This window comes from Pleuronectes platessa, chromosome 20, assembly GCF_947347685.1.
Source record: "Pleuronectes platessa chromosome 20, fPlePla1.1, whole genome shotgun sequence".
NCBI lineage: Eukaryota > Metazoa > Chordata > Actinopteri > Pleuronectiformes > Pleuronectidae > Pleuronectes > Pleuronectes platessa.
The window spans coordinates 3,499,678-3,523,944 of NC_070645.1; the positions used below are offsets into that span (position 1 = coordinate 3,499,678).

General features: G+C 39.4%; 1 long non-coding RNA gene across 15 annotated transcripts in view; it reads left to right on the plus strand.

The window, feature by feature from the left end:
• Window positions 1–467: 467 nt before the first annotated feature.
• LOC128425464 (uncharacterized) overlaps window positions 468–24,267 on the plus strand; it is a 154,339-nt gene continuing 130,539 nt past the window's right edge. For 3 of the 15 annotated variants that reach the window (XR_008333143.1, XR_008333140.1, XR_008333141.1), the window contains exons 1-4: window positions 471–636; window positions 2,661–2,835; window positions 14,351–14,418; window positions 23,843–23,883. This is a non-coding gene — a long non-coding RNA (uncharacterized LOC128425464). Of the gene's footprint in view, window positions 637–2,660; window positions 2,836–14,350; window positions 14,419–15,177; window positions 15,222–16,259; window positions 19,713–19,741; window positions 20,741–23,772; window positions 23,884–24,267 lie in introns of those variants that run through there. The other 12 variants (XR_008333147.1, XR_008333146.1, XR_008333144.1 and 9 more) reach the window with 10 other exon arrangements.

Consider the following 24,267-nt stretch of genomic DNA (forward strand, 5'->3'; position numbering starts at 1 on the left):
CACCTTAATGCTGCTATGATGGACTAATCAAGAAATATTTATTTTTATTTTATTTCAAAAAATGAAAACAAAAAAATGTGTAGAAATAAAAGTTCCTAAGTTCACAGGGGTCAGAGACCTGGGAGTTGAAGTCTTCTATAATGCAAAGCCCCACATTTAATTGTATTAAAACTAAGGCTTTTAACCTTTTGTCTTTCCACCGAAGCCCAAGTCTTTTTAAAAATGTTTTTTACCCCACTAAGTTACTGTCTGATATGTACTATATTGTGTTTAATATGATTGCATTTCGCCAAAGCATGCCCTCGCCACCTTGTGCAGCAAACATTATACAGCAGACGGTCATGATGCCATGACAGCGGGTTTGACGGTGCTTAAGCGAAGTGGCGTAAAATAGTCTGATATCTCAAACACAGTTCTGTAAACACAGCAGAGCTGAAAGTTCAGCAAGCCTCTTTGTGGACAAACCGAGGAGTCACTCACCCAGGATACACCCACATGTTGGATTTCAACACTTTAGATGATAAAGCATATCCCACTGAAAGCAAAACTGGCCTGAGAGAAGCACAACTTAGCTACGCTAACCTCAGCTGAATATGACAGGCTAGCAAAGTTGGAAACACTGCTGGAGCCATGCAGGTAAAGAGATTTTCCTAGTCTCAACTAATTTATTTTAGGGTTAGGGTATACTGTTATTTGTTTTACTACTGTATTAGCCCACCTATAGTATATTCATATTTATATATATTTATCTTCCTCATAGTGTATTCATCGTTCTTATATCATACCATACCTCTTAATACTGTTCATATTCCATTTATATTTCTTACTGTACTTCTTATATATTTACATATTCCACTATGCACAATACTCTGCACTTTTACTGCCTTTTTTTGCACTTCTGGTTAGATGCTAAACTGCAATTCGTTTTATAAGTACTTATACCTGGCAATGACAATAAAGTTGAATCTATTCTAATTTATTTATTATCAGCAGTGATTCTGCAACTAAAACACTAGTAAAATGTTATCTAAATGTTTGCGATCTCTGTATGTGTTGTTTAAAATTAAAATATAATTGTGCTGTTAACTCTTAATGTACACCATGCTATGCATCATGTATATGACTCATACTGTAGGTTTTATAGTGATATGGATATAAAACACTTTTCCAGAAACTGCTGAAAGTCAATTTAGAATTGTGTCAAGTGTGTGACCAAGCATCCTACTGAAGTGTCCTACAGCAATACACTGAGCTGCCAGTGAAAATTCCCTCCAGACCTCACTTTTATCAGGTTTGAACTTTACCACTAATTGTACAAAGTTAGACTTAAGAGGTTATCCATTCTGCATTGAATGAAAAGCTGAGCTAAACACGATTAATTCAATTGGAATTAAATGATCTTGAATTTCGTTTCAGGATCAAAGTCTTCTGCTATTCTCAGCAACACTTCTCCTCTTCTCTGAAAAACAGAGTCTGCTGTATCTCTGCACATAATGAGTTCAAGGGATTTGCCTTCTGAAAGTCTGACTTTTCACCTCTAGAACACAATTGAAAAATCACGACATAGACTTTAAAAACACAATTGTGTGTGAGTGTTTGAGTTTATGTGATGCTTCTACAGTGTTATGTGTGTTGATTCAGTTGCCTGTCAATATGCCAGCTACTGTAATCCTTTAAAAAGATTAGGATTAATGGCCCTTGGGCCTCACTGAATGCTCCACTTGGAAAGATGAATAATTATGAATGAATAAACATTAAAGTAATCACTTAGCATTGGTTTTCCTCACGTTTGAGAGCAGAGGGTCGCAATTAAGTTTGGCAATGGGCCAGTTTATTGAGGTGTTCACTTAAAACACAGGGCAGTTTTTTTTAAGTTTTGATTGGATTTGATAATTTTTATGGAACTGAAAATCAACCCAAAATGTACTTTTACACATCCAACAGACATGGAAGAACATTAGCGTTCATTAAGTTTCACTCCGTTTCAACCAATTACTGAGAAAATTGTCAGATTGACTGTTTACGAATAATTTGCCAAGGGTAGGTTGCCTTTTTAGTGTCAGACAGGAGAGGGAGACAACAGCGAGAAATTGGAAATTTCATTGGAAACAGAAAATTAAGTTGAAGTTTGATTGTAACAACATTTTTAAACCGTTTTTCCTGGGAGGTCTGGTTTTGGAGGCTGAGTTTGATTTGACTAAGCTTAAATAACTGAGACCATATAAACTGGGGTATCAAGCCAGGCAGGTTGGACAGCAGGACAGGTGGATGGTTAGACTGGCAGAAGTTCTAAACTAGATATGCAAACAGAAATTACTTAAGCCTGGCTTGTAACTGCACAGATTGTATGTTCAACCACACTTGGTGCAGCTGTTGACGTGATTAGGACATTTAAAAGCCTGAAGTGAACCACAAGTAGTTCAGATCATAATCATCTTTGCATATGCCACGTGACTGCATTGGTATCGCATGTTTCCATTTGACTCATTGCTAATATAGATAAATCAATTAGTCTAGCTTTACTGCTATACTGCTTATCTTTTGATGGTCATGCACCTTGGACAGGTTGCCAGGGTCAGCATACAGAGCCCTACAACTTCACACTCGCATTCACACCTACAGTCTCCAAGTAACTAAACCGGTATGCGTTTTGATTGTAGGAGGAATCGACACTACCCAAAGAAAACCCATGCAGACACAGGGAGAACATGCGGACTCCAGAAGAGTGCAAGCAGTTTACCTCTTTATGAATGGGACTAAAGATCAGAGACCAGCTGCGATGTTAAGGTTACGTCATGGAAGGTGCACCTGCTGCTGTAGACTACTTTTCTACAGGTAGGACGAGCGAGTACACCATTATCTGTATCTGTTCAACCAACCAAATTATCTGTATCTGTACTCGGAAGGGGCGGGACTTAAACCGGAAGTTGATATTTTAAGTCTGACCTGGATACGGGTTGATCAGAAGTTGCTATATTTATTGTTTGTTAGAAAACTATTTACAGAACAGCCTTAGAGTCAATATTTTTGATTACAAGAGAACTATTCAGACCAAGCTTTTTATAAACTTTGGTGAATAAACTTCAGTGAATGTAACATATGTATTATTAAGAAGAAAATTAAAAGTATTAAGTAAAATGCAGGTTAAATTGCAGGTTTACTGACAAAATAACTTAGGTTTTGAAGGTTTAAAGATGAATAATCACCCCACTTATTTTGTAGATTATGCATTACTTTGATTACACTGAATGGCAACCAGGTTTTACAAAGTTAATTGTGAGCGTGTTCAGGTGCTTGGAAATGGTTCAAGGACAGGGAAGTGATCTTAATGGAAGTACTGTCACCAAATTGAACAAAAGCATGATCATTGTGGAAGTGGTGCACCAGAGTGAAAGATCAATAATTACACTCCATGCAGAAAAATTCAATCCAACATCACACTCGAATTGAGCAATACTATCCTCATAGAATTGAGCTGTTAAATGTGAAACAGTGTTTGGTGAAAATGAAAAAAAAATTTGGCTCTTTGAACAGATCGTACCAATATATCATCCATTTCTAGTGTTGCATTTTATGGATTATATTTCAATATGTAAAATATGTTTTTCAAAGCTCTAAACAGTTATACCAAACAATTACTAATTTATTAAGAATGTGTTATTGACAATGTGCAGAAATAAGAATTAAGACAAGCTAATTTATTGTGAGTGACAATCTTTAGGATGTCAAGCGGTCCTTCTGATATCTTGACAATAGGTTTTGCTGCACAAATCCACCAATTAATGTGTGTTGGCGAGAACTGCTTCAGTAGGTTGACACAATATGATCGAGCTCAATACAAGCCTATAAAACCATAATGTTGCTTTATCAAAAAATGTCCCTTAACTACAGGAGGGATTGCCAGGAAGTTAGGAACGCAGACTTGTCTCCTCAGAATAAATAGTAATTTCTTTGGTAATCACTTTTTTACCCTAGTGTTCTTTTATGTCAAATTGTTTTTTTTTCTCAGTACATTATCAAGTGATAATTGAACAAATATGATAAAGCTCCGTTAAGCCACAGATTCAGGAAATTATAGTGTAACCTTTTTAAACTGGTGTTTTCTCTTCTCCCATTAATATTCACTTTATTTCCCCCCTTTTTTCTGGTTTCCAGTTTGTGGTGACACTTTGATAAGATCACTACTTTTATAGGGACCTGATGATGATTAAACCCAGTCTTGGTATTGGAATGATCACGCAACATTCCAAAGCTGAAAAAACATGTGACTGTGGGCTATGGCAACATGTTAGTGGACGGCACTGTGGATGTGTGAGTAGCTGGCCTCCAATTAGCAGACCCAGCTCGATCCTCCACTGCTAAGCTGTGGAGATGACTCAACTGCTTTACCTGCAGGACAAAACCAGTGTTGTGGAAAGCGATCAAGCTTTGTGTAACAGATCATTTCCCTTAACAATGGACTGCAAAAACAAGTATTTATCATGTGTGACATCATTTTGTTCCAAACAATGGGCAAACTCAAAGTGTAATTACCTCGCAGAGTGTTCACTTTTCTTTACTTTAAAGACTTAACTAAATTCATGTATAATGTAACATGCTGTGTTTGGTCTTTAAATCAAATAGTTACTCTTTTGTCTTGAGTTTTGCTGGAACCTTGGCTAACCCCATTTAGCTTCTGATCGTCTCTCGCCCCAAGATATTTGCATTTATAGACGTCGCCTCTTTGAATTCCTGCCATAGCGCTGCTACTTGGAAATCTCTTGAGCCCTACGTTGCCATGGCAATTCAGCTCCACTGAGCTGTTGAAGGGTAGCCTATATATACTGTGTGTGTGTGTGTGTGTGTTTGTCTCTTTTTTCAGTCGTGCCAAACCAAAAAGCAGACGCGCATGACAACCACAATGACCGAAGACATCATTGTATAATATTGGCAGTTTCAGCATAAGTTCCTAGCACTCTGCTCCCCTCACTTCGTAGACAGTGAAATGCAGGCTGGGATCAATAAAAAAAGGGAGAGGGAATATTTGCACCCACGATATCCAAGAAAAGTTTAGTCAAGAACAATTAGTTTGTAGATGCTTGAAGACCATGCTCACAGTAGTCATGAACATGTTTCTTGAGTGTGTTATTCAAGTTCATGTATGCATTCATTAGGGCCCTAGCACTAATCAAATGTCAGGTGAGACCCTATTGAAATTGTAATTATTATTATTATTATTATTCAGGAAAATTAATTGGCTTTTTGAGGGCTTTAACATGCTCAAATTCTTAACAAAATTTGCAGAAAGTTAGAGAGTGGTGAAAATGTACATATTCTGGAGGAATTTTCAATGGGCGTCACAAAATGTCTCAATGGTTCCCCCTGAGACCCCTGGATTGTGTTCACATTGACCGATCTTCACAAAAATCGATACACAGGTGTATCATGACCAGACAAACAAAAAGTATTTTTGACATTTTTACTTTGATATATATATATATTAGGGCTGTGAAATGATTACAATTTTTAATCAAATTAATCACAGGTTTCTATGGATTAATCATGATTAATCACATTACTGATTTTCTCGGAATATTTTTGTGAAAACAAGATTTATGACATTTAACTTTTCTTTTGTGCTGCAACTCAGCAGTTCTTCAGCAGTTATCATTGCTTTTCCATATGGAACATTAATATAATCTTCATCCTAAACAATATTCGGGCTCCTTAGCCATTGTGTGGTTGAATAAAACTTTTTTTTTTTAAATCAAACAGAAATTATTTGAGCTTCTTAGCCATAGGATGGTTGACATTTTTTATATTTTGTCACACAACCATTAACCACACCATGATACAATCTAATGCCTCTAAAGGCCCTCTTAGCTACTCGGTCTTTAGCCAGTTGGTGAGGCAAACTAACTTGTTCAAATTCTCTGACAGTAAAGCTGACCACTTCTTTTGCACAATGTGTCCTGCGAGTGAGTCTGGTTTGGCGCATTCCACTTGAACGCCCCTCGCCGACCAACACATGCTTCGCGTTGCGGTGGTTAGGCGGGTATTGCTACGTCGAAACGATAACTTCTCGCAGAGTGTGCATATCACCTTGGTTTTACTGAATGTTCGATCTTTGTTTTTTTGGAACACGATCTTCCCGTCCAGAAGGTCCTCAGGTTCATCAGAATTATCCATGTTGTTTGAATGGCAGCTGCCGTCTGACTGCATTAGAGCGGCAACTAGTGCAGAGGCGGCGGAATTGGAAGGTCCTTCTGCGCATGCGTTAAATGCGTTAAAAAAAAAAAACGAATTAATCCTGTAATTTAATCATAACGCGTTAACGCGTTATTTTTCACAGCTCTAATATATATATAACTCCACTGTGCCTTGTCCTATCACCACCAAACTTATGTCTCATGATCAGAGTCCAAGCCTGAACAGCTCTAAGTGTCAATATTTCCTCAGTCATTATTTATTTTTTTCAGGCAAAACGATGCAACACTTCAAAATCCATGTGCTCGGGCTTTGCAGTCCTAACATTTTTTGAAATTGTATTTATATTTAGAAATTTTTTTTGGAATGAAAGTCTTTGTCGCCTCGAAGATTACAGATTTTTTGGCGCAAGGAATACAAATGTTTGCGAAGAGAAAGATTTATGCCATCGGTTGGACTAAGCTGGACTACGACAGGCTTAGTCCAGCTTTTATATCATTTTTTACACTATTTTCAATTCCCATTTATTTTTATATACATTATTGGTTGGAGATTGTCATCAAGGGGTTTGTTTTGGGGATAAGTTAAGGGGTGAGGGGTGGGAGAGAGAGGGGTGGGAGTGGAAGGTGGGCAGGGGGAGGAGGGGAGGAGTAGGTTGCGGGTGGGGTAAGAAGGTGTGAAGGAAAAAGGGTGAGTGGTTTCAGGGCAAACGTCCTATCATTCCTGTCATCTTTGGAGGTTGATCCGTCTCCTGGTTCAGGAGTTCATCTTAGTCCTCCACCTTCACCGCCTCAAGCTGCTCGAACTTTCTGTCCATAAATCCTCTCGACGTTCTCCAGCTCGTTCTCCAAGTCACTGAGCTTGTGCAGGCAGTCTAGGTACGACCTGGCTTGTCGTTTCCTGATTTCCTTTTTCACCAGCTCCTCCTTACGTTTGACCTCCTCCTGGAGATTTTTCTGTTCACCTTTTAGATCGTCAACTTGCTTCTTCAGAGTCTTGTTTTCTTTTTCAACGACCTCCACCTTCCTGCTGCTCACTCCCTCAGTCAGTCGTCTCCTTCCGCAGCTTTGCAGCCTGCATCTTTAACTGTCTCTTGTTGACCTTCTTTTCTTTGACCGTGAGTGTGGCCAGGCAGTTAAGGTAGGGGATGGTTTGAAGAAGCTTGTCCTTCTTCTTCAGCTCATCTTCAAGAATCCTCTGTCCGGTCTTGAGCAGGTTGACTTCCTCAATTGGTTTTCCTGGATTGTTAGGTCCGAACAGAAACTGTTCGGACCAATCAGATTGTCAGGGTGGGCTTTATTTGATGATGGACAGATGCTCAACAGTAACGTAATCAACCACGTCATCAAAGTGCGCTTGGGTTGAATTTGTTTTCAACAAACATGCCTGCCGTTGGAGAGCTGAGATGTGTAGATGCTGCCATTGAGTCTGTTTTAGAAGACATCGACAGCGCATTCATTTTGAAAGAGGAACAGAGAACGCGGAGGCGACGCCAAAGCGCCGCGCCGCGCTAATCCCTATCGCGCCGGCGCTTGGCTGTTCGCACCGGACACTGAAGCGACGCTGAACCGCCGGGCAGCGCTAATAATATCACACATTGATCCAGTAGTATTCAAGCATATACTTACTTGTTGCTCCAACATTAAGCAACAGCGTCCCAACATTTGTCTTTTTTGGTGTTGTCTTTATACAACATGTTCCGAGGATCATACAACTCAATGTACTTCTCCACTTAAATTATTAATTTAATGTCACCCATGTTGAAGAATTTCTCCGCTGTTTGCTCCGTTAAATGTCGGGTGTCGACGGTAAATTACGTATTCTCCACTCAAGCCTATGTGGAGAATACGTAGCCCCCCCCCTCTCTCTCTTTTTATCTTTATCACTGCTTGTGTGGCTGTAGTGGAAGGGCAGAGGGGGACATTTAACAATGTCATTGGTCAAATTAAAACTCCAGGACAACAGAAGGGGAATTCAAAGTATGGGATGCATATTTGATCATTTATATCATATAAAATATGTCATCAATATCGTTTAAAATCATTTTTCAGTGTGTTTCCTGGCGTGATACGCTCGCGTCAAGCGCAAAAAATAGACTCGACGCCGAAACGATCGCTGCACAGCGCGAGGCAGCCTTGGCGCAGCGCAGCGCTTCAGCCTCTGGTGTGACCAGCACAAAGGAGTGGATGGGAGCCAGCTGTTATTTAAGGCTTGGTGCTGCGCTTAAGCATCGCTTTGGCGTCGCTTCAGCGTCCGGTGTGAACCCGGCGTTAGTAAATAACTCACAATGCGTCGCTTAACATACGTCACATACTACGATGCTCTGATTGGTTGTAATATTTTAGAGGTCACCTTTTTTTGTGTTTTTTTTAGTCCAAATGTTTAAAAGCTCTTTCCCTTGGACCATACAAATTGGTACGTATAGGAACATAATGACCAACAAAAGGTTTTTCATTTTGTCCGAAATATTGCCGGTGTAAACGCAGTTATCAACTGTCGAGCCCGGTCCTCGACCGGACAGCGTTGTGTTCGTGGATTCGAGGTTCAAGAGGGAAAGACAATGATTAGACAAGTTCAATGTTCAAAAGTCTCACAGTAACAAGTTTATTGTATAAGAACAATACTTACTGGGTCTCAGGGGTTCTGCCGGACACGTCACCAGGTTCTCTGGATCATGTCGAGAAGAAGCCCCGTTTCTTCCGAAGTCCACAGTATATATAATGAGACACAGAGGAGGTCCTTTTTTGAGGAGACTCAGTTATTGGTCTAATGTATGCTGCTTCCTCAAAGGGCAGCTATGCAGATTATTCACCTCACATTCACCTCAAACTGTACTTTACTTATCAGATTGTCACATGTTCATGTGCATGGTTACCAGTCGGTTACTATGTCTGGTTCCTGTTTCGTTGCTCTTTCTGTGGTTGTGCCCTGTGCCTGACCCTGCGCCTGAGTCAACGGTCTAGACATAATTCTAAGAAACAAACAGCATAAGCTAATTCAAAGTATTGTCTGGGTATCAATTTCCTGTTAACACCTCTCTGGCTCACAGTTTATTTGAGGAACCAACTGTCATAAACATGTTGTTTCAGTTCAGGGCCGGTCTTAGGCGAGCAAAAAAATTAAAAATAAAATAAAACAAAATATATATTTTTCTTTTGCTGGGCAGAGTTTTTTTCTGTTGAGTTTTTCTATATGTGGTATGGCCCAAAATATTGTATTTAATTACTTTTAAAGTAATTTAAGTAGTTTCATTAGAGAAATCAGTGAATGACAGCAGCACTCAAGAGGAACGTTTGGCACGGGAGCAGTTGCACCCCGTACTGTCAGATGCAGTCTGGATGAGGAACTGAATGCTCCGTGTCTTTATTGCTGCTGCATTCATCCTGTATTCTACAGGCTAGTAGTGGGTGAGAGTCACCTACGTTAGCTCCTAAAGCTTCGCTTGATCACCACGGGTGTCATTGAGACGTGTTGATGTTGTTTTGATTATCTACTTAAACTGGTAAAACTTAGAAACTCCGCTGGGAAGTGAGGGGAGACACTAGCCACTAGGTGGGCGGGGCTACATTCGCCTGTATAGGTGATTATTTTACCTGCACGTCGTCTTTTAGGCGAGTCGCGATAGTATATTGTTTACTTAACAGTGTGTAGTTCAGCTCTGACACACACAGACTCTGTAATTAAGTCATGTATTGTTATTGTGCCTTATAAAGACCAGTTATAAGCTTATGTTCAATAGGTCTATATTGTAAATGTTTATATTTCTTTATGAGTGATAATGTATATTAAGATGTTTGGAGGAAATAGACACCATAATAATTGAATGTATGTTTAATGCACTTTAAAATGCAGTTACACTCAGAGAAATGCTTGTACTTGAAATTGTGTTTAATTTGAATAATATGCAGTCTGGATGAGGAACTGAAGGCTCCGTGTCGTTATTGCTGCTGCATTCATGCTGTATTCTACAGATACACTTTGTGTCTGTGGTATCAATTTTGGGACTCATAACATATATCTCCAACCAATATTTTGATATTAAAAAAATGATTCTAACATTAGGGTAAAATGAGGCAAAAATCTAGGTACGTACCTCCCTGGTGTTGTCAGAACATGCTAGCAGTGTCCGAGCAACTTCGACGAAGAAAGAAATAATTTTATAATAAGTTTTCCTTATTTTTGGGGGGGCGCCAGGAGTGAAGCTTGCCTAGAGCGCCAAATGTGCTAGGGCCGGCCCTGTTTCAGTTACACAGGTTACAGTGACAGTTTATACTTTGTATTGTGCATTATTGATTATATTGACTATGCAGCTGATATTATTCATAGGATACAGGTAAAACATATATTGATAGGTAGAAATCTCAACACAACACATCCGGCTCTGAAAGTTTTCAAACTGCTCTTTAGTCTGAATTAACAATTAAAAAAAATATATAAACAAGAGTGTCAGTTTAAAGATTGTTAAATTTGCAAGTTTATTTTCATAGCATTGAAATGAATTGCTTCTTGTGGCTGTCTGATGGAAATCCATTGGTACTATGTCACAGACTGGCTAAGGGATTGTGGCAAGAAGGGAGTCGACATGAGGCCATTTATTACGCCCCAAGGGGAAACAAATAAACAAAGTGTGTGGAAATCAGCCAGTTTAGCCATGGATGAGCGGAGTGTGTGCTGCGGAGGTGTTGTGTGTGTGCAGAAGCAAAAGGTGATGCTAAGTGAAGGTCAGCAGTTGAAAGAGAGAGCAGGTGAGCACATGGGCCAGCTTTTGCACACCGGAAGGCAAAGACAGTGGGAGTGGCATACCAAGCAATAGAATATCAAAATGTACTATTTCCTAGAAATTATGTTAATATACAACTCATTTCTAACAGTAATTGTGGGAAACATAAATACAACCGGTTTAAAATTTCTGTTGATGTGATGATGGGGTTCCCATACAAAACACTTATTTTCTCACAAGATCTACTGTATCCACTGGTATATTAACGACAGCACTATAAAAGGTTTTAATGGTTGTGTTCAGGCACTTAAGATTAGAGAAGTGTCAATACAAGGCCATTCTCCCTTAAAATAGATTTGTAAAAGAACACCACTACTATTGCATCAGCTTCTGTGACATTGATCACAATGCTCAGTATGTTCCTTGCTTGCAGCTCAGGAGATACAGTGCCTTGCATAAGTATTCACCCCCCTTGGACTTTTTCCCATTATGTACTGTTACTAACTGGAATTCAAATAGACTTAAATAAACTTTTTCCCGTTTGATCAACAAAACATGCATAGTACTTTGGAGGTGCAAAATAAATTTTATTGTGACACAAACAATAATGAGAACAAAAAAGTTGACATCTGTTGGGTGCATAAGTATTCACCCCCCTGTGTCAATACTTGGTAGAACCCCCTTTCGCTGCAATTACAGCTGCAAGTCTTTTGGGGTATGTCTCTACCAGCTTTGCACATCTAGAGATGGAAAGGTTTGTCCATTCTTCTTGGCAAAAAAGATGAAGCTCAGTCAGATTGGATGGAGACCGTCTGTGAACCGCAATCTTCAAGTCTTGCCATAGATTCTCTATTGGATTGAGGTCTGGGCTTTGACTGGGCCATTTTAAGACATTAACATTCTTTAATCCAAACCATTCCTTTGTAGCTCTGGCTGTATGTTTAGGGTCATTGTCCTGCTGGAAGATGAACCTCCGCCCCAGTCTCAAGTCTTTTGCAGACTGCATCAGATTTTCTTCAAGGATTTCCCTGTATTTGGCTCCATTCATCTTTCCCTCTATTCTGACCAGTTTCCCTGTACCTGCTGAAGAGAAGCATCCCCACAGCATGATGCTACCACCACCATGTTTCACTGTTGGGATGGTGTGCTCAGGGTGATGGGCAGTGTTGGGTTTTTGCCACACATAGCGTTTTGCATTGAGGCCAAAAAGTTCAATTTTGGTCTCATCTGACCAGAGCACCTTCTTCCACATGTTTGCTGTGTCTCCCACATGGCTTCTGGCAAACTCCAAACGGGATTTTTTAAGGATCCCTTTCAACAATGGCTTTCTTCTTGCCACTCTTCCATAAAGGCCAGATTTGTGGAGTAGACGACTAATAGTTGTCCTGTGGACAGATTCTCCCACCTCAGCTGTGGATCTCTGCAACTCCTCCAGAGTAACCATGGGCCTCCTGGTTGCTTCTCTGATTAATTTTCTCCTTGTCCGACTCTTCAGTTTGGCTGGACGGCCTCCTCTTGGTAGGTTTGCGGTTGTGCCATATTCTTTCCATTTTCTTATGATGGATTTTATGGTGCTCAGAGAGATGTTCAAAGCTCTGGATATTTTTTTATAACCTAACCCTGCTTTATATTTCTCCACAACTTTATCCCTGACCTGTTTGGTGAGCTCCTTGGTCTTCATGATGCTGTTTGTTCAGTAATGATCTCCAACAAACTCTGAGTCCGTCACAGAACAGGTGTATTTATACTGAGATTAAATTGCAGACAGGTGGACCCTATTTACTAATTATGTGACTTGCAAATGTGACTTGTGAATGCAATTGGTCGCACCAGATCTTTGTTAGGGGTTTCACAGTAAAGGGGGTGAATACATATGCACTCAACACTTTTCAGATTTTTATTTGTAAATAATTGTGAAATCCATGTAATATTTCCCCCCACTTCCAAATGATGCACTATTTTGTGTTGGTCCATTACATAAACTCACGATGAAATACATGTTAATCTGTGGTTATACCATGACAAAATGTAGAAAAGTCCAAAGGGGGTGAGTACTTATGCAAGGCACTGTATATGAGGAAGGGATGGAACAATACAGAAGGAATGTCCAAATATTTTGCAGTGAATGTGAGGATTTTATCACAATGCTTGTTTCATATGAGGGGTGGTGCAATATTTTGATGATTATATTTAGAACATAATAACAAGTCAATCCATCCATTATCTATAACGCTTATCCTCTTAAGGGTTCCAGGGTTGGCTGGAGCCAATCCAAGCTGACATTGAGCAAGAGAGTTACACCTTTGACATGTCGCCAGCGTACTGTATATTGCAGAGACAACCATTCACACTCGCATTCACACCCAAGGTCAATTTAGAGTCTCCAATGAAGCTAACTCCAACTGCATGTCTTTGGATTGTGGGAGGAAGCTGGAGTAAACCCAAAGACCATGCAAACTCCACACAGGAAGATCGGAGGCACACTGGGTTTTGAACCGAGATCACCCTCTAGCTGTGAGGCGACACTGTGCTGCCCTCATCAATGGCCAAAATAAATCCAGCAACTGAAGAATAATTTCCTTTTCTGTCCTGATGCAGTAACTAACTTGTTCAGACTCCAACAGATTAGGTATTAGTTTCATTATTAATGCTTACTTCTTACTCATATCTCTCTCTCTCTGCTTCCCTGTGAGAATGGGAAACAGCTGTTTATAGCTCGCATCACTCCTTCTCCTGCATGGAGTTGCGACTGAAAGTTTTATTTGTATCCTCAACAAACCAAAAGTGAGCAGAAACTGATATGTTCTGTTGATGACTTCCTCTGATCTGTGTCTGTATCAGCGGGTCACCTACAGGGTACAGTTTGAGTGCTGTGTGTGCCTGTGTTTTACATTAATGGGGAAATGTAAGTGTGATTGCTGCGACCACTTTTGATGATGATATCCTCATCTGTCTGCAGAACCCTAGAGGGTATAAGTATTAATATCCCAACTGTTAGTGTTTGTATGTTGAAAATAATTCCTTAGCAAAAATTGTTTTATTATTATTTATTATTATTATTATCGTTAATATTGAAATTATATATTGTGAATACGATTTATGTTGACCACAATAATCATTTAATTCAACATAAGATATTGTGACAGCTTTATTCCTATATGTACAGTATACATTGTGGGCCGAAACAACACAGTGACCACTTTTCCAGTGACAATGGTCTTCATGCATTAACAACCTTGTTTAAACATTTATCTGAACCCGACAATTTAAAGACAGAAAACAAGATATCAATTCATTATATTTTGATGCTTTGCTTACAACAAAGTGTTGTCGTAAGCAAAACATTAAAGTCTGATGAAAGATGACCTTTGCTGCTTGCTTAGCTAATAAACACTGGCCAAATGGGAACACTGTTTCCTTAATAAAATGCTTTCTATTTCACAGGGTGGGATCTTTATAACAATTCTCTTCAGTTAAATCGTCATCAGGACCGAGTGAGGGCAAGAAACATGGTAGGTAAATGGTGAATTGATGTAATTCAAAAGAAAAGCCTGCTTGAGAACAAAATGTACGGAATAAATAACTGAGATTGAAAAAAATGACCACTGCTAAAGATAAGTGGTTCTCGCTGAGATGGCGTCACCCTGAAAATTCAAAATCACATAGCTCATATATATTTAATATACAGAAAGCTTTATTGTAATTATGCAGGATACAATGAGATTAACAGTGCTCCTCAAATTTAGTGCAGTTAAAATGTAAAACATCAACTCCCATATGGATTTATCAGCAACCACGAAATGCAAACTAAATAAGTTTCAGATAAATTGAATGTTCATATTGCATTTGAATAAATCCTGAAATAAATGCAATGATATTGCATTGGTTTAAAGAGCCTCAGCATAATAAACTATATTAAGTGGCAAGAATCACTAGGAATCTCATTAGAAACATTTCTAATATTTCGCAAATGTGATGAAAAAACACTTTAAAATGTACATCCATCCATCTCATTTATGAGCCCAGAGGAACAGTTAGTGTTTCGGTCCAGTCCCGTTACAAACGTTGCAGATTCTGCAGGAAGGGGGAGATGATGTGTCACTTTACATGATGCATTTATTGCTCATTCCTCATTTCAAAAGGCCAGGCTCTGACAGTAAACAGCCAGTGGCTATGAGCGCTGCTGCAGCTGCTCTGGCTGTGGATTTTTACTTATTCCTGCGGCTACGGCTGCATTTTACCAGCTCCGTACCATTTCTGTCCCACTTCAGGGCACACTCATCCCTGCTGAGGTCCTGAGTCCGCTGATATGAAGGTAATTCAGGGGGATACTGGGTCGATTGGATCTTCTGCATTTTCCCCTTTAGTGCATTATTTCAGCCAGGAATCAATCACTAATCATTATTTGTTCAAGTAAAGCATTTAGGCTGACCAACCACATCCTCACTTCAGCTTTGGCGGTTTTCATCTGTTAGTTTGCACCAATTATCTAAGCAGTGCTACATACAGCTCCCATCTTCTTAATGTCATTAGCTTGGGTCCCACGTGTCTGCTGACTCACACACCTACTCACTGTCCTTAAGTGCCTTTATATGATCTTTATTAAAACACTCAAGTGCATTTTTATTTTTGCTTCATAGCATATGTGGAGCTTTCACTTATGTCATTATACAGTTAAGACCACAGGCAATCATTTTATTTGTCTTTTGAAAGAAGCTTTCAACCTTTGAGTTATATAAAATGATTAAATCATGTTTCATTTCTTACATTTTCATGCTATATTGTTTTATATAAATAGTGTAACTATATTTTTTAACCCTGAACTAATTATAATATAAGTTATTATAAAGCCTTAATAACACATGTGCCTTGGGTTGGTATAGTTTTTAATTAAAAACGTGTATATAATGCAGACATAGGATCCATGTGAGGTAAAAACACTTCAAAAAAGTGCTAAAGAAGTTCAAAATACAAAGAAATCAGGTAAAGTGAACTCAAATTAGTGTGGTGTCCAGATGGAATGGACTAAGATTTATAGTTTATGTGAGATAAAGTGGATTCACTAACTCATGAAGTTTCTCTTCTTTCTCCAGCTTTATTGTGCCATGGTTTATATAACAAAATACACCGACAGATGGTCTGCCGAACCACAGACATTTTTGCTTTAGTTTTCACAGTGACAGGCGGTACACCTCATCCTCAGGAGATTTAAAACATCAGACCTAAAAATATTTGTATTGACTTTTTAACTTCACTAATATTGACTGTTGAAAACAAAATTCAAAGTGATGTATGGCTTTAATAACAAAAGTAAAACAGTTTCTGTCTCTGCTTGGAATGGAACCAACAACAGAAGAGGTGAGAAGTTGGCGTCGGCAGTGGAAGAACGTAACGCAGAACCTGCACGGACTGATGAACGAGGATCAGAGTGGCTCAGAGGTTTTCAGACTGTGAGGCGAGTTGAAGGGGCTGTGCAGGTGTGGAGGCGAGAGGCAAAGACGATGTGTGAACAGGGAGAGGTGACGGGGACAGGTGTGGCTCAGCATCCTGAAAAAAACGCAGAGTTAGTGTCACAGCTATAGGTCAGAGGATCTGGCTGCTTCTCAGCAACGTGGGCAGGCTATGTTACGTCCCTAAGAGGTCTAGGGGATGAGGGACAAACAGTTAAAAATAAACCGGGAGAAAACAAGTGACCATCAGGATGCGTTCAAGGGTTAGGGTTAGGGTTAGGGTCTTTTACTAACGAACGTAAATTCCACACGAAAAACACAAAAAGCTCTTCACAGAACTGAAGAGGGAATAAGCCAACATACAACAGTCAACTGAAAACAATCTCCAACAAACAAGATGATCCAGGACACAGAAAAGAGCACCATAGAAAATGTATTAAAGATTTTAAGTGTGATCTCACTGATTCCGGAGTGACTTCAGCTATGCCAGTGGAGGTGCTGCAAGAACAGCGGAGATGAGAAACAGAAACAAAAGATTGAAAGATATAGGATCAGAATATATATCTTTAGAATTCAATCTAAAGAAAACCTCCAAATGACAATATTTATATAAATAGTTTATTTTATTTTTATTGTCAGAAGATTCAAAGTCTAATAACAATGTGTTAATCCATCTCTCAACACTTTCTGAATTTATCTTCCCTAACTCTATTCTCTCTCACTCTCACCATTGGTTCTTCCTTTTTTATTTGTTTTAAAAGCTCACATGTGTTGGATTAAGTCCAAATCCTGTAAATTACAGTTTTTGTGCATCTCTGTGTGTATGTGGTCCAGGTATTAGTCACCATACATCTGTTTACATAGTCAAATTATGGAGACGTCTTCCTTATGGGAACAAAAAGCAAATCCATTTATATACATTTTATGGGGAAGAAATGTTTTAAGGTTATGTTTACTTTAGTGTTAGGGTCAGTCCAGGAGTTACTACAGTCAGTGTTAGTGTAAGTCTCCAGGAAATCAATGTGAGTCAATGTAATGTCCTCTGAAGTCATGGAGACAATGGAGCATATGGAATGTAAGTGTTGGCAAGAAGAAAAATATCACCAGAACTTAAATGCCCTTAGTCCGTCACAATCAAAATAATGAAAAACACTAAAGAGAGGAATGCCTTTCATTGAGATGAGACAGGTTCCTCCCGTTTAGCCCAGTTTGGCTGCTTTGCTTTTTATATTTGCTTCAGTCTGGAACACAATCCAGTTTGGATTCACCTGCAGGAAATGTATTACCATAGCAACTTTACCATATTCCTGCTGGACTCTGAGATATCCCTCAGTATTTTCACCTCATCAGGAGATTTTATCTTGTGTTTTTTCCTCTTCTGCAAGTCAGAAGGTTAAGATGAAGATGTGGGTATATATCTTTTATTTTTTGCATTATAATAAGTAGCCTTCATGTGTTACCAACCCGAGTCATTTACCTTTTAAAGAAATCATCTAAGGAGCAACGTGACTGCTGCCACAGGGAGCTAGGACAGTTTAGCCTTGACATGAAGGCCAGACAATGATGTTCAGATTGAGAGGAGGAGAGAGTTTGAACTGATGTTGAGCCATCACAGGCGTATGTGAGACAGAGCTGTTCACAGTGACAGCCTAAAGGAAACACATTCAGCTGGCGAAACTGCTGAAAGGAGAATTAGCACTGCAGTATCTGGCTGTATGTGCGTCTTGGTTGGAAGTCAGCAGTGGGGTTCAGGAATCCCTCCTGCCGAGGGTTTAATAGACAGACTGGTGAGGAGACTGGCAGCATCCGGCGCTCCCCAATCTGACAAATCGCAGGCCTTTTCTTCTGCTGTCGGAAAATCTCATATGAAATGCCTGGCAGCTATTCAGATGTTGTTAAATGCCCGTGGCTTGGCAGCCCACCATTCCATCATGCTGATCTGACGGAGGGATGTGGAGTTTGGAGACCGAGGCGTACAGACAAAGGCGGAGGAAGTACTTAGAGATTCTAATAGTCGGTTTGAGTTCACAGGGAAGGTCGGCCTCGCAGTCCTGACTGAAGCTCAACATAGTCATACATATATCTTTTCTTCGAGAAAAGCTGCCATGCATGATCTTCAACCTTTTCTCCTCCACAGCCACACATGCAGTCGTCTAACAAATTTAGACATTTGGTTAATATCTTAATCCTTCTCCACAGTTATTAAAATGGTGAGATATATTTGTGTACATGTTGGTTTAGGCACTGTTTGATAAACACTGCATGAACATGCCGGGATACCTGCTGCCCAATAAGGTATGGATTGAAGACATGAAGGATTTATAAGTAGCCAGACAGATGTTTTCTGAAATAATGGAAAGATGAATGCATCTTTCATAGATGACAGACTTCCTGCTCGTAAACCGAGAAGACAAATACCAAATGTACACGTGTGATAGATTGACAGGGTGGCTGCCTCACCGATGTATTTGGTTATGCAGTTTAAATTGTGTCCTAAAAACACCATCTCCCCCTTTAATGAACACATCTTTCATGTCAGGTAGTAGGAATATTTCAGCTTCCAGTTTTCATATCCAGTGATATAGATTTTTATGACAAATACCTTATAATTTTGATATGTTGACTGCCTCTTTGACAGTTTGATGCTCTTTCTTTCCCGGGTTAATTTTGATTTGTGTGGCATTGGTGTGATTTACGAGCCTACCGAGTGCATGATTGGTAATACCTCCTTCACCCACATGGAGCTAGTCACCAGCAGCTCCCTTCTTTATGCTCTGTGTTTGGTGGAACATGATATCAAGCTCAATGCAAAGGAAGGGTATTGGCAGGATTTGTAAAACCAAACAGGAAAAATGTTTGTGTCCATAATATGGTAAAAAAAATATTGGACATTTTAATAGAGAACAAATTAAATTCTCACTTCATCCAATGTATGCAAAGCAAACATTCCACGAATGCTCTGCAATTCAGCTTGGATAAAAGCATTGCAACAAAAAGTTTGCAAAGTTTGCACTGTTGGCAATATTGCAACAGATGAAATAGTTCTCTACATGTTGCTGGCATGTAAAAGATTTTGCATCAGTTCAAGGTTATCACTGGCAGGCCAGTTCTGGTTAGGAGGCCGCCTGTTTCTGACCAATGGTGTGGTGCAAGTGGAATGTTTGTGGCTGCAGAAGAGTCATTACTCTACAATGTGCTTTAATAAAACTCATATGAAATTATTTGCCTGCTTAATGGCTCTGAAAATCAATTGATCCTGGGCTTAAACATTGTCTATCCCTGCTATGCAGACATTGATACAGCACATTTGTTTCAAGGAAACACTGCGATATCACTTTATTGATGTACTCAGACCATTAACTGTGACAGTTTGTGTTTCTGTCAGGTCTGTCCTATTTCTCTATTCATCTTCTCCATTCATTCGAGTCAACCGGTGGTAAATGAAACCGACTCCACAGGATTTTGAAAGCCACACAATGAGGCATACCAGAACTAAAAAAGGAGCAGCCTGGACAACCAACTCAAAGTGTCGTGTCTGGTTTCCTCACGACATGATGTGTAGAATTGAGGCCAAATAGTTCAAACTTGCTTTCATCGCACCAGAGAATCTTGTTACTCACAGTCTGAGACTCCTTTAGATGCCTCTTGCCAACTCTAAGCAGGCTTTCATGTATATTTCTGTGAGGAGAAGCTTCCGTCTGGCTACTCTGCCATAAAGCCCAGATCAGGGCAGGGCTGCGACGATGGTTTTCCCTTCTCCACACGTCTGGAGCAAAGCCACACTGACCCCCAGCTTCACGGTCACATCGGTCTTACCCAGGCCCTTCTTCACGATAGCTCAGTTTGGCCATGTGGTTACATTAAAACTGTGTGGTCCACCTTTTTTCTGGAGTTGAAAATGCCTGATTATAAAACATGCTCATACAAACAAATGTCATGTAGATTTCTATTCATCAGAAGGAGCCTTATTAAATATTTGGGAAAGAGAATTAGAGATGGTCTTGGATGACAACATTTGGTTAAGCATTGTCCGGTCACAAAACTATGATGTTCACTTCATCGATACATTAATTCATAAATTTGTATCTTAGTCATTTAAAGGTGCAGACAGTTCCAAAGATAATTTACTTGCGCTAGATGCAAAACTTTTGACTTTTGAAAAGCAAGTATTTTGGCAATGTGACCTGTCAAAGTGTTTTGGAGTTTAAATTCCACCAAATCAGTTTTGAAGATATAAATTTACTCAAACCCCTGTTCACATTTATTTAAGGTAATGCCTGGTTTTCATTTAGTTGAGAAGAATGCAGAATATTTCTTATGATTACATATTTTACAAAGAAATGCATACTTTGGTTTGAATAAATCAATTTCCTCCAAATTTAAAGCTGTTTTTGTTAAGTCTGATATAAACTTTTATTACAATTATTTTTGTTAAAAAAATTACCCTTAGCTGCTATGGACAATGAATACCGTAAACTATGGACAATTTTTTTCTTCTATTTACAGTAATTTGTATTTCTGTCGCTCTTTTTTTGTGTGCTTTTATTGTTTCTATTTATTGTTATTAACATTTTTATGTAATATTTGTCTTTCCTTTGGGCAGTCATGTCTACCTTGGTGCAGGGGATAGATGGAGAGGATGGGGGATATGACTGACTCTGTGTACGTGTAAGGAGGAAGAATGAGCCATTGCAGTGAAGTGGTTCCTCAACGAGTGTGTCACCTGGCTTAGCAACCCTTAAAGTCTTCAAAATATTCAAAGAGGAGGCACAACACTGCCTTATCAAGCCATTGGGGGTAGTAAATTATTTTGCACAACCATGGATAAATCATTGTTGTGAGCCTTGTTAATATAACTCATCTACAAGAGCCCCTGCTCCATATTCAAAGAGAGATTGATGCCCAAAGAAGTTGCATCTGTCAAAGGCAGCTCCATTGAAGGCAAGCCCATTGAAGGCAAGCCCCCCCCCCAAGTGTTTCTTTTCTCTTCACAGTGAAGTAAACATTTTGGGAAAAACCCAATCAGTTTTGTTGCTGATCAAAAATTCCTCTTTCAAATTCCTTAGTAATGCAAAATTACCACATTTTCCTTGATTTCTTAAATTATTGGATTATTATTATTAATTATTTGAATGGCCAAAAATCTAATTATAATAGTCATGGTTATGGTTAAAATAATAGCAAACATCATGTCATGTGTCTGTGTCAGGAACTCAACAACCCAACCTAGTATGGGGGAAAATGTGTATACTGGCACTGAGTATTGAAGTTCATTGCGAACTGTTAAATGTACAATCAACCAATATCAACTGACTCGTGAGAGTGTTCTAATAATTGCAGGAATTGGGACAGTATTGTTTTAAAGGCTCAGCGAGGTCCTCTGGGACTTGCTCTGTAATGCCTTGCAGTCATTTGAAATCATTTCAAAATCAATTCTATTGCAAATTGGAGTGTAATGACGCTAAAACTACAAGTATTTTCAGGCACTATTCTCAAGCAGCAGAATACAAACTGCATGGCAGCTTCCCATGTTAGGCTGTGGTAACACTCGGCTGAATATTGTTAGTGCGAGAGAGTGCATTGGTTTGTGTGTGCACGGGCCTGGAGAAAGGTGCAGTCAGTTGAGTTTAATGGTGCAAATGTGTGTAGCTCTCCAATTTCTTTGCTAAACTGAGTGAGGCATTGGCTTCTTTTCTGTGTGCACTTTCTGACAGACACTGACAGGTCCCGTTGGGCTCTTTTACTGTGCTGACTGCTGACAGGAACATTGTGCCAATGAAACAATGTTCCCAATGGCCCCCCCATGTGATTTCTATTCTGTCTGTAGCCATACCTGGCCAGGGAGCGACATGCACCCCTATCAAACAGACTATGTGTGATTGACTGATCTCAGCTGCCGGAGACGGCTTGACTACTGCTCCACTGTGAAGGCTGCTATTAAAAAATCTATGAAAATATGCTCAAATTTTAATCTGCTTTGAGCAAAAGCTGTGGTTGTGAAAAAAAAAAGAAGTCAGGCTCACGGTATGATTTTAATGAGCTTGTTTACTGAACATAACAACAAATTGCTGATAGCATAATTATCTCATTTTCTCAAGACAACAAATGATATCCTCAAGGTGCAACCCTAGATTAGCGCAAACAATGCACCGCAACTGTTTTTGAGACATTATACCAAATGACTGCTGAAAAACAAGATCTATAGACATTTTTTTAATTATATCTATAATATCTCAAATTACAACAAGAGCATGGTCAGGGATAGAGCATGGTTATGGCCAGTTCATCCTCTATCTCATCAAAATAATAAAAAGTATCAATCTCAGAACTATTCATACTGAGGCACTCTATAGAGCACTTAACGCAATTAGATGATTTGGCCCAAAGCTTCAGTTTTTTAAATAGTTTCAACCTCTTTCAATCTTTTGATTGTTTTGGTGCTTGAAATGAGTCCTGAAAAGTTTAGAAAATTTTCATAAAAAAATACAAAAAGCATATTACTATATTAAAATGTTGTGATACTTTTACTGGATGTTCAAGGGACTTACACCAAAGTGAATGACAAGCAGCCTCACATCAAGCTCCATGGGATGTCTGCAGACAAAATTTAAGCTTGTCAATTTTTTTTCCTAATAAAATAAACCTTTAGGCTGCTAATGTTCAATTTTGTGAACGTTCAATTTCACGTTAACAGAAGCGGCACTTCACTTCTTCAAAATTGTCCGATAAATCCAGAGTGCAGCGTTACTGTGATACAGTTTTTTGAAAAAATAAATACACACAACCGTCCTCAAATGGATCCCTATTATTCCCCTTTATCAAAAGAATCAAAAGCACCAGACTGTAGCAGCACTTCAGTCTGTGTCGACCGAATGAAAGCCAATGTTGCTTTTGTTAGTTTCACACATAAGTAGATGGACACAAGAATTGATCAATTATACAGAGTCAGAGGCTGTGAGTCATACACTGTCTCGGAAGATAATAGGTGGGAAACTGGAGAGTCTAAACTCTTAAATTCAAAGCTTATCTCTACAACTTAACGCAGAAATATTAATAGAACATGAAATCAGGGTAAAATTCATGCTTAGACTCTGTGATCCTCATTATAGTTGGCAATCATAAATGCTGGGGCAGAAACAGATCCCCAGTGTTTGCTTTTTGCACTGATTCTTATCAAGGGCAGGTGTCCAAGTACTGGTGTCTGTGTGGACTGTCTGCGCTCTCGTTAGTCTGTAGTGACGTCCTCACTCATCAGGCTGCCGCTGCTTGCTGAATGACCGCTGGCTAGTGAAGAGGCAGAGCTTTGACATTGTTGTTCCTGATTTCCATTAGCGGTTTCATGGTTTATCATCACTGGCTCATTCAACAGCTGTGGGGTTGTTGGCTGACCAATAACATCCAATTATATGAACGCAGGTACATTATACGACAAGTCCTCCAAGTGAAATGACAGAATACCTCCTTTGTCCATGCCCTCCGTTCACAGATGGGTTTGCTGATTTGACGTCCCGATTGGCGGCATAGTTGGTAAGTGCCTTGCTCAACGCTTACGAGTCATCGTTTAATATTAATAATACATATAAAACGTTTTATGATGCAAAAATGATATAGTTGAGGTTTTGTTCAGAACAAATTCAGCTTTCTTTAGGTAAGGTTTACATGGTGGTGTGACTGGGTCTGTGACTGAACTCCAGACAATGTCAAGTGAGCCACTATCTCAGGCAAGTATTGTCACCGTGAGATAATGAGATAATTAAGTTGCGATCAGAAGATAATGGTCGGCATGGTAACAAGATCAATAGGTAGTGATCCTTAAATTATAGTAACTCTCGGTCTTTGACACCGTGCAGCTAGAAACAACCAATGAGGATGAGATGGTACCACCGGAGACGCTCGAGGAGGCTCCTACCT